The sequence below is a fragment of the Lethenteron reissneri genome, chromosome 19, assembly GCF_015708825.2.
Source record: "Lethenteron reissneri isolate LAM-NWPU_2019-01 chromosome 19, ASM1570882v1, whole genome shotgun sequence".
NCBI lineage: Eukaryota > Metazoa > Chordata > Hyperoartia > Petromyzontiformes > Petromyzontidae > Lethenteron > Lethenteron reissneri.
The window spans coordinates 12,120,260-12,131,328 of NC_083797.1; positions in this window are offsets into that span (position 1 = coordinate 12,120,260).

An 11,069-nucleotide genomic window follows, 5' to 3' on the forward strand; every position below is an offset into this window, starting at 1 on the left:
TTAGTAGCTCTGCTTATTGGAAAGTATATTTAGTATACTGATGATACTATGTAGTTTATACTTTAGTTGTTTACGTGGTTGTTTAGTTACTGCAGCTACATACTATTAACATTCCTTCCCTTTATTAATGCTACCCCTATCCCCTCCCTTTGATGCTGCTAATCCTGCATAATGCACGGGCATAATGACTTTAAACCCCCCGCCAAACCTCCTACGCATTTCACAAGTAGTACTAATCGCATATCTGCATTTCCATAAATATGCTAAATTCCTCTTGATATGCAAATTATTTTGTCAAGGCGCCCTTCCCCCCTCCATCCCAGCTTAAATAGTCGCTCCAAGCCTGGAGTGTGTCATTCAGACGCTGTCTTCTCGGCAGACCTGTTCTTTACTCTTTACCTGAGGACGGCTGCTTGCGTTGTAGCCGAAACGTCGTGAGAATTATTTTGTTATGTTTTATTTTTATTATTTTATTATTTCCATTCGACGTGACTTTAACGAAAGAACTAAGAAAATGGAAATATGGTTTTGGTAGGGGGGGAGCAGAGCTTTGTGACGTCATATTTCAGGGGGGGGGGGTGTCTGACTTTTTGTGACGCCGTGTGACGAGGGGGGGGGGGGGTCAAAAATCACGTGACGTCTTTTATTGACAGTCCCTTAGCCATTCCGTTCGGCTACAGGTTTCGCTGCACCAGGTGGTGTGCAGCATTAATCGAGACATCCACTCCTTGTGCTCGCCGTTGGTGATGGCAAAGCAGCATTTGCAGAAGCGTTACAATCGCCAGCAACAGTAACCGACGCAGCAGCAGCAGCAACATTGGAGAGTGGCGTGGCCTAGCGATGGTGCGCTGTCTGATTGTGGTAGCGCTTCACAGTTCGAATCCATAAAAAATATGCGTCATCTGCTTTGCAGTCGCCGTTGACGATCCTTGATGTCATCCGCAAAAGTTGGTCATCATGTACCAGCCTCGTGGCCCGAATATTCAAAAAGTTGAAAAATGTGATCGCTGATGAGCGAGCTGATGAGCTGTGTGTAGTGGAAGCCGGGCAGTGTGGTAATGATGGTGGGCTCGCTGATGAGTTGTGTGTAGTGGAAGCCGGGCAGTGTGGTGATGGTGGTGGGCTCGCTGATGAGCTGTGTGTAGTGGAAGCCGGGCAGTGTGGTAATGATGGTGGGCTCGCTGATGAGTTGTGTGTAGTGGAAGCCGGGCAGTGTGGTAATGGTGGTGGGCTCGCTGATGAGCTGTGTGTAGTGGAAGCCGGGCAGTGTGGTGATGGTGGTGGGCTCGCTGATGAGCTGTGTGTAGTGGAAGCCGGGCAGTGTGGTGATGGTGGTGGGCTCGCTGATGAGCTGTGTGTAGTGGAAGCCGGGCAGTGTGGTGATGGTGGTGGGCTCGCTGATGAGTTGTGTGTAGTGGAAGCCGGGCAGTGTGGTGATGGTGGTGGGCTCGCTGATGAGCTGTGTGTAGTGGAAGCCGGGCAGTGTGGTGATGGTGGTGGGCTCGCTGATGAGCTGTGTGTAGTGGAAGCCGGGCAGTGTGGTGATGGTGGTGGGCTCGCTGATGAGCTGTGTGTAGTGGAAGCCAGGCAGTGTGGTGATGGTGGTGGGCTCGCTGATGAGTTGTGTGTAGTGGAAGCCGGGCAGTGTGGTAATGGTGGTGTGCTCGCTGATGAGCTGTGTGTAGTGGAAGCCGGGCAGTGTGGTGATGGTGGTGGGCTCGCTGATGAGCTGTGTGTAGTGGAAGCCGGGCAGTGTGGTGATGGTGGTGGTGGGCTCGTTGATGAGCTGTGTGTAGTGGAAGCCGGGCAGTGTGGTGATGGTGGTGGGCTCGCTGGTGAGCTGCGTGTAGTGGAAGCCGGGCAGTGTGGTGATGGTGGTGGGCTCGCTGATGAGTTGTGTGTAGTGGAAGCCGGGCAGTGTGGTGATGGTGGTGGGCTCGCTGATGAGCTGTGTGTAGTGGAAGCCAGGCAGTGTGGTGATGGTGGTGGGCTCGCTGATGAGCTGTGTGTAGTGGAAGCCGGGCAGTGTGGTGATGGTGGTGGGCTCGCTGATGAGCTGTGTGTAGTGGAAGCCGGGCAGTGTGGTGATGGTGGTGGTGGGCTCGCTGATGAGCTGTGTGTAGTGGAAGCCGGGCAGTGTGGTGATGGTGGTGGGCTCGCTGATGAGCTGTGTGTAGTGGAAGCCGGGCAGTGTGGTGATGGTGGTGGGCTCGCTGATGAGTTGTGTGTAGTGTAAGCCGGGCAGTGTGGTGATGGTGGTGGTGGGCTCGCTGATGAGCTGTGTGTAGTGGAAGCCGGGCAGTGTGGTGATAGTGGTGGGCTCGCTGATGAGCTGTGTGTAGTGGAAGCCGGGCAGTGTGGTGATGGTGGTGGGCTCGCTGATGAGCTGTGTGTAGTGGAAGCCGGGCAGTGTGGTGATGGTGGTGGGCTCGCTGATGAGTTGTGTGTAGTGGAAGCCGGGCAGTGTGGTGATGGTGGTGGTGGGCTCGCTGATGAGCTGTGTGTAGTGGAAGCCGGGCAGTGTGGTGATGGTGGTGGGCTCGCTGATGAGCTGTGTGTAGTGGAAGCCGGGCAGTGTGGTGATGGTGGTGGGCTCGCTGATGAGCTGTGTGTAGTGTAAGCCGGGCAGTGTGGTGATGGTGGTGAGCTCGCTGATGAGCTGTGTGTAGTGGAAGCCGGGCAGTGTGGTGGTGGTGGTGGGCTCGCTGATGAGCTGTGTGTAGTGGAAGCCGGGCAGTGTGGTGGTGGTGGTGGGCTCGCTGATGAGCTGTGTGTAGTGGAAGCCGGGCAGTGTGGTGATGGTGTTGGGCTCGCTGATGAGCTGTGTGTAGTGGAAGCCGGGCAGTGTGGTGATGGTGGTGAGCTCGCTGATGAGCTGTGTGTAGTGGAAGCCGGGCAGTGTGGTGATGGTGGTGGGCTCGCTGATGAGCTGTGTGTAGTGGAAGCCGGGCAGTGTGGTGATGGTGGTGGGCTCGCTGATGAGTTGTGTGTAGTGGAAGCCGGGCAGTGTGGTGATGGTGGTGGGCTCGCTGATGAGCTGTGTGTAGTGGAAGCCGGGCAGTGTGGTGATGGTGGTGGGCTCGCTGATGAGTTGTGTGTAGTGGAAGCGGGGCAGTGTGGTGATGGTGGTGGTGGGCTCGCTGATGAGCTGTGTGTAGTGTAAGCCGGGCAGTGTGGTGATGGTGGTGGGCTCGCTGGTGAGCTGTGTGTAGTGGAAGCCGGGCAGTGTGGTGATGGTGGTGGGCTCGCTGGTGAGCTGTGTGTAGTGTAAGCCGGGCAGTGTGGTGATGGTGGTAGGCTCGCTGATGAGCTGTGTGTAGTGGAAGCCGGGCAGTGTGGTGATGGTGGTGGGCTCGCTGATGAGCTGTGTGTAGTGTAAGCCGGGCAGTGTGGTGATGGTGGTGAGCTCGCTGATGAGCTGTGTGTAGTGGAAGCCGGGCAGTGTGGTGATGGTGGTGGGCACGGTGCTTGAATCCCATGAATTGGTCCACGCTGTTTCGATGCTGAAATTCACGTCACGCACGGCTGCGTACGCGTTTACAAAACGGATGAGTCCTGCATCTCATCCGTGGATGTGGGATGTTGAGATCATCGTTGATCGTCGGATTGAGTGCTGGGTTTTTTTTGGCGGTGGTGCGGTTGTTGACAGTCCAAGAAGCCAACACACAAGTATCTATACATAGCCACGCGGGACTTGGGGGTGTAGCCGACTTATCGTTGAGTTGAGTCAAATAGATTCGTACAATGCGTGAAAGTACTTTTCAAATCGATGAGAATGTTTGGGATCATGGAACAAATCGGAGAGAACAAGGCAGTGCATACGCGACAACCAGTACAGAGGAGAGAGTAGCGACAAGCTCGGACAAACAAGACGAAAGGTTCATAATCAAGGTTTTTTTGGGTTACATCGCTAAAGTTTGAATGTGTCGTAACCCTCCACCACCCGACACAGCCAATTAGTAAGGGATTTGTCACGGAAACAAAACGACAAATGGTTGCTACTTCAGCCCACCGGTGTGTTGGAGAGTAAATCCACAACATTTACAATTTGAGTAGGACGACGTTTCGCTGGTAATTACATCCAGCATCATCGGGCGATTTGCCAGAAGAGTGAGGACATCCACCTGCTTCCAGTCTTATATAGAGTAGCAGGATGACGTCATCACGTAACCAAATCGTCGTCAATCGTTAAATCGTGACCCGATTCCGGCAAGAGCGTGAAGCTTTTGTGGCGTGAGACTCGTTGCTCGACGAAATTTACAATTAGTGTACATCGGTCTAACCACGAAGTGGTGCAGAATGAAATATTGCCGCTCTGAATCAAGAAGTTAAAGTGTTCAACCCGTGCAGCCCTAGCCCTGTACCCCAACACGAACATTGCCACGCATGGTCATGGCAAACAAAGACTGTTGGAGCAAGTGCTGTTTGCGAGCACCTATGAAGGCCGGCACGGCACACGGAGGGAGTGGGGTGGCCAGCACCACGCCCGGCCGCACCAGGTACTCATTTGAGGCTGAGTCGACCTAGGGGAGGCCCAGAACCGGTTCAGACAATCGTCACCGGTGTTGGCCGTGAGCGGGAATGGAACCCGGGTCGCCGGGATCGTGGCGCAGCGCGCTAACCGTTGCACCACCGCTCCCCACTGGTCATGGCACACGCACGCACCAACACCACATGTGATGGCGCAGCAAACAGCACGACCACTCGCTGGGGACTCATGTCATAGGCTGATATGTCAAAAAGGTTGATCTGTAAACATTGAAGTACTTTTTAAAAATACAGTTAAACCATGTACAAATAGGTAACTGGACAAAAATAAATTGTAAACTAATTTGAACATCGTAACACGTTTCACTGTGGACTTTTAAAAGTAATCTAATGTACACGAGATTAGGAAATGCATGCATGTATGTCAAAGGGTTATATTTGCGAACATCTGTAGAAATTCGGTGACGCCTCGCACACATACCGTGCTGGGTGCGGCCAATTAAATTGTTCAGGGCAGAATTAGCGATGTTGTACGGCAGCGTTTTCCCCTATAGCAGCAGCATGTGTGAAGTGGGCCTTTGCTCCGAGAGCGAAGCAAATGGAAATAAAAAAAGAATATTTGACTGAGTAGGTGGGGCCAAAACGGAGAGGGAACAAATCTGTTGTTAAGTCACTTTGAGTAATCGGCGAATACTTGAGCAGTCCGAACCCCCACAATAGGTGCCCAGGCTGTTACCAGCCTTACACATTCCTGCGGAGGGAGCTGGTAGGAACGTTGAGTTGCTCGGTCAATGGCCAGGGTCAACGGCGGCGTGGTGTATTCCGCAAATATGCCCGACTGTGAGGGCGGGCACAAGCCGGCGTGAGTAGGTTAAACGTTGAGTTTTATAAGGGCACCACGGGGTGACCAGCCCCTCCCACCCTCCCCACCCAGCCCCTCCCCTCCCACCCCCACCCAGCCCCTCTCCACCCTCCCCACCCAGCCCCACCCTTCCCACCCCCCACCCAGCCTCACCCTCCCCATCCAGCCCCTCCCCACCCAGCCCCACCCTTCCCACCCCCCACCCAGCCCCACCCTCCCCACCCATCCCCTCCCCACCCTCCCCACCCCACCCAGCCCCTCCCCACCCTCTCCACCCAGCCCCACCCCTCTCATTTTTGGATGCACGACGGACGGACACAATAATCCCCTGTGGGCTGGTGTAACCAGGAGGTTCCTACCAGTAAAACTTGAATTTGTAATAAGAGCCATAGAGGGTTCACGTGGGGATTGGCTTGCCGGTCCTGCTTTGTAGCCAATAAGGGATGAGCCAGGGAACATGGCCTCTGCGTGATTGCGGCGTGTTAGCAGGGGGGAGTGGCCTGGCCATTCGGGGCCCCAGCTAATGGGGAGCCGGATCAGAGGTGTGGTCCCGGGATTGACAGGGAACCATCGAGAATGGTCAATGCTGTCTACGGAGGATTGGCTGGGGGGTACCACGTGACGAAGGGATTAAGAGAGAGAGAACGATCGAGAGCAGACTGGGGAATGAGCAGAGCAAGAGCCACGCGCGTACGGGGGCTCTGGGTGCCACGTGCGCGGTGGGAACTTGGTGTGAAGTCTGCCCGCTCTCTGTTGTCTGCCAACAACGTAGAGTGTGTGAGTAAAGTGTATTGTGGAAGTGGAAATAAAAAGGACCGATTCCGAAGCCGTCTCAGAAGGATTATTACAAATTCATTAAGAGCTGCCAGCTCCCCGGCAGTGTCCAGATTAGTTTCCTGCAACTTAAGCTCCCCTTTTAATTTGTGATGACTTGCACCCATCAAAAATGAACAACCTCCGAATGTGGGCCTGACTTAAGTTTCTGATGCAGATCTTGACAGTAAATGAAACATTCATATTCTTGGTTCTTTCGGTAAAGTCACGTAAATAGAAAACAAAAAAATCCCAAAATGATTTTTTTTTAACAGTGAAATAATTTACAGCCCTTTTGTCGGTTCGTTTTTGCATGAAGTTCCCCCCCAAGCTGCGTAAGTCATGAGGGTTTGGCGACGGCGTGAGGGTTGATGTCCCGTTGACGGCTGGAGCGGCAGCGGCGAGTCGTTTTCACTCTTGCTTCCCGGCAACAACTACCCTCGCTCCCACACACTCCGCTTATATCTCCCTGCTCATCCCGAGCCCTCACGTGCTTCTACTTAAGCTGCCGCCAGGCCGGCGCCAGTTGCCCCATTAATCTCTGTTATCATCACCCCCCATCTCCCGTCCCCTAGGCGCCAACCTCTGGTCACAGCGTAGCACCTGTTGGACCTTGGTTGCACCCACTTCTCCCCTTAATAATTCGCGGTTTGTCGGTGCAAACCTCACGTTTCAACACGCACACCTGTTTGACCTCAGTGGCACCCGCTTAACTGTGCGCACCGTGTATTTCTCTCCTCTACACGTAGGCCTCGGCAAGTTAAGGTAAAAGTTAAAATGTAAAAAAAACAAGCCTACCTTTACCTTACATTTTACCTTACCACAATACAATCACTAAACCCTACCTTTTACCCTTTAGCAGGTAAGGTAAAAGGTAAAAAAACGAGCCTACCTTTTACCCTTACCCCATAGAAATTACCCGATTACAGGGTAATTACTGGGGTACTACTACACATGAAAAAGGTTTACAACGGTACATGCTAGGTAGAGCGCTTTATTCATATAGAATACTCTCGATGATTCAAATTTTACACGCTTGTTGTCATTGTTGTTGTATCCTCAAATCTTGTAACTAAATTTTAACCCACTTCCCAATGTGGTATCGACTGCAAACTTGGTATACTTATGTCTTACTGATGACAATACTATATTCTATCAAAAAATATTTTTAAACAATCTTTTTTATATGTTATGTTTCGGCTTGGGTCTAATTGTCCACACTCAACTGACGTTGGCTGTAAATCACCACGCTCCCTTACGTTGTGGCAAGCTTCGGGGCCACTTCCTGGAGTCGTGGAGTTCTGCCATTACGAGTACATTTAATAAAAGCGTGTTTAAAAAAAAGTTTTTTAAAATACTACTTATTGAATGGAGGCCACGGACTGCGTCACGGAGCTTTTAGCGGTAAACAAGGTACCGTATTTACCGGGTAATACTTGGCGCTACCTTTACCCTACCCTTTACCTTACCCCTTGGCATATCGACACCTTTACCCTTTTACATGGTAAAGGGTAAATAACCTTACCTTGCTGAGGCCTATCTACACGTGTACTACAGCGCGTGTGTGTGTGCATGGGGAGCGGTGGTGTATCGGTCAGCGCCACGCTGCGCTACGAACCCGGCAAACCCGAGTTCGATTCCCGCTCACAACCAACACCAGTGACGATTATTTGAAGCTGGTCCTGGGCCTCCCCTAGGTCGACTCTGCCTCAAATGAGTACCTGGTGCGGTGTATAAAAACATCGCCACTGGGGAGACAAAGGCAGCTGGGCGTGGTGTTGGCCACCCACATCTCACCGTCGTTAATAATGCTGAGTGTGAACACGTGTTTTTTTACCGAGATGTTCAGATCGTTTTAAACGTGGTATGCTGCTGGCCCCCTCACAGTTGCAAGTTGAAGTGTTGCGTTACAACACTACAACTTGCAACGACCACAGCACAGGTGCGAAATGCCACTGGCCAGCAATGCCCTGGGTAATAAGCAACACAATGCATTGCTTCGCTGCAGTGAATACAACAAATACTGTCCGATGTCTCTGCCCTCGGTAAATTCGACACAGGAAGTCTTCACAGGCTGGTGAGATGCAAGTACAGGTAGGAACAATAGGTTCCACACTGCCCACCAGGGAATTATTTGTCTGTCTGTCGTGCAAATCCGGAATTCCGCCCACCCATGCACCTCCCCACCGAACACCGAGTTACGCCGCGATTGGTTGACGATGTCGGGGAGGGTGGGGGGGGAAGCGTCAACACGCCCACTCATCCAACTGCCCCCCCCACCTGAACGCCGCGCTGTCCAACCAAGTTCCTACCTGCCCACTCCGATGGAACGTGTTTAAACTTCACACTGCCAAAGAGAGGACAAAGCAAATTACTAGCAAGAATAAAACGGTTAACATTACCAAAAAAACCTAGCTCGAGGGGAAATTAAGCTGGTTTAAAGTAAAAGACCCATTTCCCGAGAGGTACAAAATTACGTAACGAATATTACCACTGCTTTACATGGTGGCGACATGTTATCTCCCTCGCCTGGTAAGTAGGAGATCGCAGGTACGATTCCGACCCTGACGCCTGCTGTATATTTGGAGTTTGCGTGTCTCTTTCACCGTGAACGCGTGGAATTTTTTCCGGGTTCTCCCGAGTTTTCCCTCCACAATTAGAATCAACGTCATGCGTTTAAACTATTTGGCTATTGAGCTAAATTTTCCACGTGATAAACCACTTCGTCCAGCTATCATTTGTGGCCAGGTCGCTTCTGACAAAGAGCTACATAGCTCAGTGGGCCTTACCTGGTAGAAAAAAAAAGTTAAATAATAAGATAACTCGCGTATAGTGGGATGAATGGTTACAGTGGTAAAAAACATTTGGCTGCGTCCAATCATGAAGAGGCACGCATCCACATGAACACAAATGGCTTGATGGTCTGTTTATACACATTGAAACATGACACTTGAATCCATATCAAACTCCCATCGGAGACACGTCATTTAAAACCTACAACAGGGGAGTGTTGTGCAATTGTAGTGACTGTGAATGTCACTGTGTGGTGCCGGGCTTACGAAGCCACGTCGGATAATGTGTTGGCATTATGTGTAGCCCGCTTACAGGGCGTAGTAGCAGCCCGAGCGGGGCTTGGGTGAGCGCTGGTCTGCGTGGAGACACCACGTACAGTGTGCGGTGCGGGCTCCCGGTGAGGGAGCGAGAGGGAGTGTCAGCCAGCCAGGGTTACGTTGGGGCACGATACGCTGGTTGACCTGCCGACACGTCACCAGATGATAATGGAGGGGGGCCACCGGTGGACGGGGGCCGCCGGGCGGTCACGTGGTATAAAAGAGCTCTTGGGGAGCCTTCGGGAAAGGGCTCGAGAGATCTAGAAGGTGGGCGGGGCGAGGGGCGGAGCCAGCCCCAGCCCAGGCCGATATAACGGGGGGGGCCCGTGAGGGGCTCGGGGTTCTTCGTGTTGCTGGTGATGAAGATCCACGTCGGGTAAAATAAGCCTCTAGCCACGCGGTCCGGGACCCAGCTCATGGTCCGGGCCGGGATAGCGAACTGTGTCTAGTTCTGCCGTAGCGTGGCTAGATGGGCGTTCAACACCCAAGTGTAGGTTACGTTATGTTATGTTGATTTATTGAATAGTGTTGCTCCTAAGACAACGTCTGCGACTCAGTTGGACTCACTCCACAATGACAAGTTTAGCAGTTCTTTTTACACAATTAAAAACCTTTCTTTAATCACACGCTGTTTTAAGGGTATCCGTGACACACACTACACGCACTGACGGTATACCACAGCATCGCATACATCTTAGACCCATCACAGTCGAGAGTCATCTCAAACGGCTGAGTGAGGACAATTTCACATACGAGGGTTAACGTGTGACCGTGACTTTAAAGCCACGGAGTCCCCTAACTCCACAACTTCACCAGACTGCAAGGGAACATGACCAATTTCGCCATTTCCACTGTGCTACCATATGAATGCCAACCTCTACGTTATTGTAAAAAGCGTACCTTGCCCAGAAAACCAATCAACAGATTCTAAACCTGGCACCGAGAGCCATCTAACACATGTCGCAGCGTCGCAGAAGCTTCGTCAACGATCTCCGCCACCGGCCACTGAGCACGATGCGCCGTTGTCCCCGCTTGTTCCTCGAGTGTCTCTCCAGCCACCTCAACGAGTTGCCCCAGTCATCTTTGGTCCGATGGTCTCACCACGGATGAGAACCCGGTGGGTGTGGTGACGAAGTCGAACACATGGGAGAAGCTTAAAAACTTCACGCTTCCTTGCAAAACCATTAGTTTACACATCCCCCCTTTGTCGTTCTCTTGCGGAGCAAAGGCCGCCCCTGGTCGCGTCAGTGTCGTTCACGGAGAGAGTCACCAATGAGCCCAGTATTTAGTTTCGTTCCGTTGAGATGTCTGTTGAACTTCGTTCACACCGTACGTAGCCAACCCTGCTAACCGGAGGTGCGGGGGCAATGGGAGGTTTCTCAGCTGAAATGAGCATCATTGGTGACCCCCGTGGTAAAAAAATCACCATTTATATGACTGGAGCTCGTCCATTGGGCAACCGCTGTTGATTTTGCATGAAGTGAAGGCCATTTATTGACCCCGAAGGATGATGCACAGGCTTGATGAACCACCGGCTACGAATTTAACTCTTTGAACCTCCACACTGAATGGGAAGTTCCACTCTTCAGAACTGCTTTTTGTGTTTAGCTTGTCGTTCTTCCCCCGCACCTCCGATTAGCACGGTTGGCGATGTACCAGTGCGAAAGAAGTTCAACATGCTTACACTCACTCATTCTGTTTTCCTTCAAGAATCCAAATCGCATTGTTGCATTCAACAAAATAACGAAGGGACAAATAGAACGTGACGATACACGTGCACGTTTTTTACTGAACAC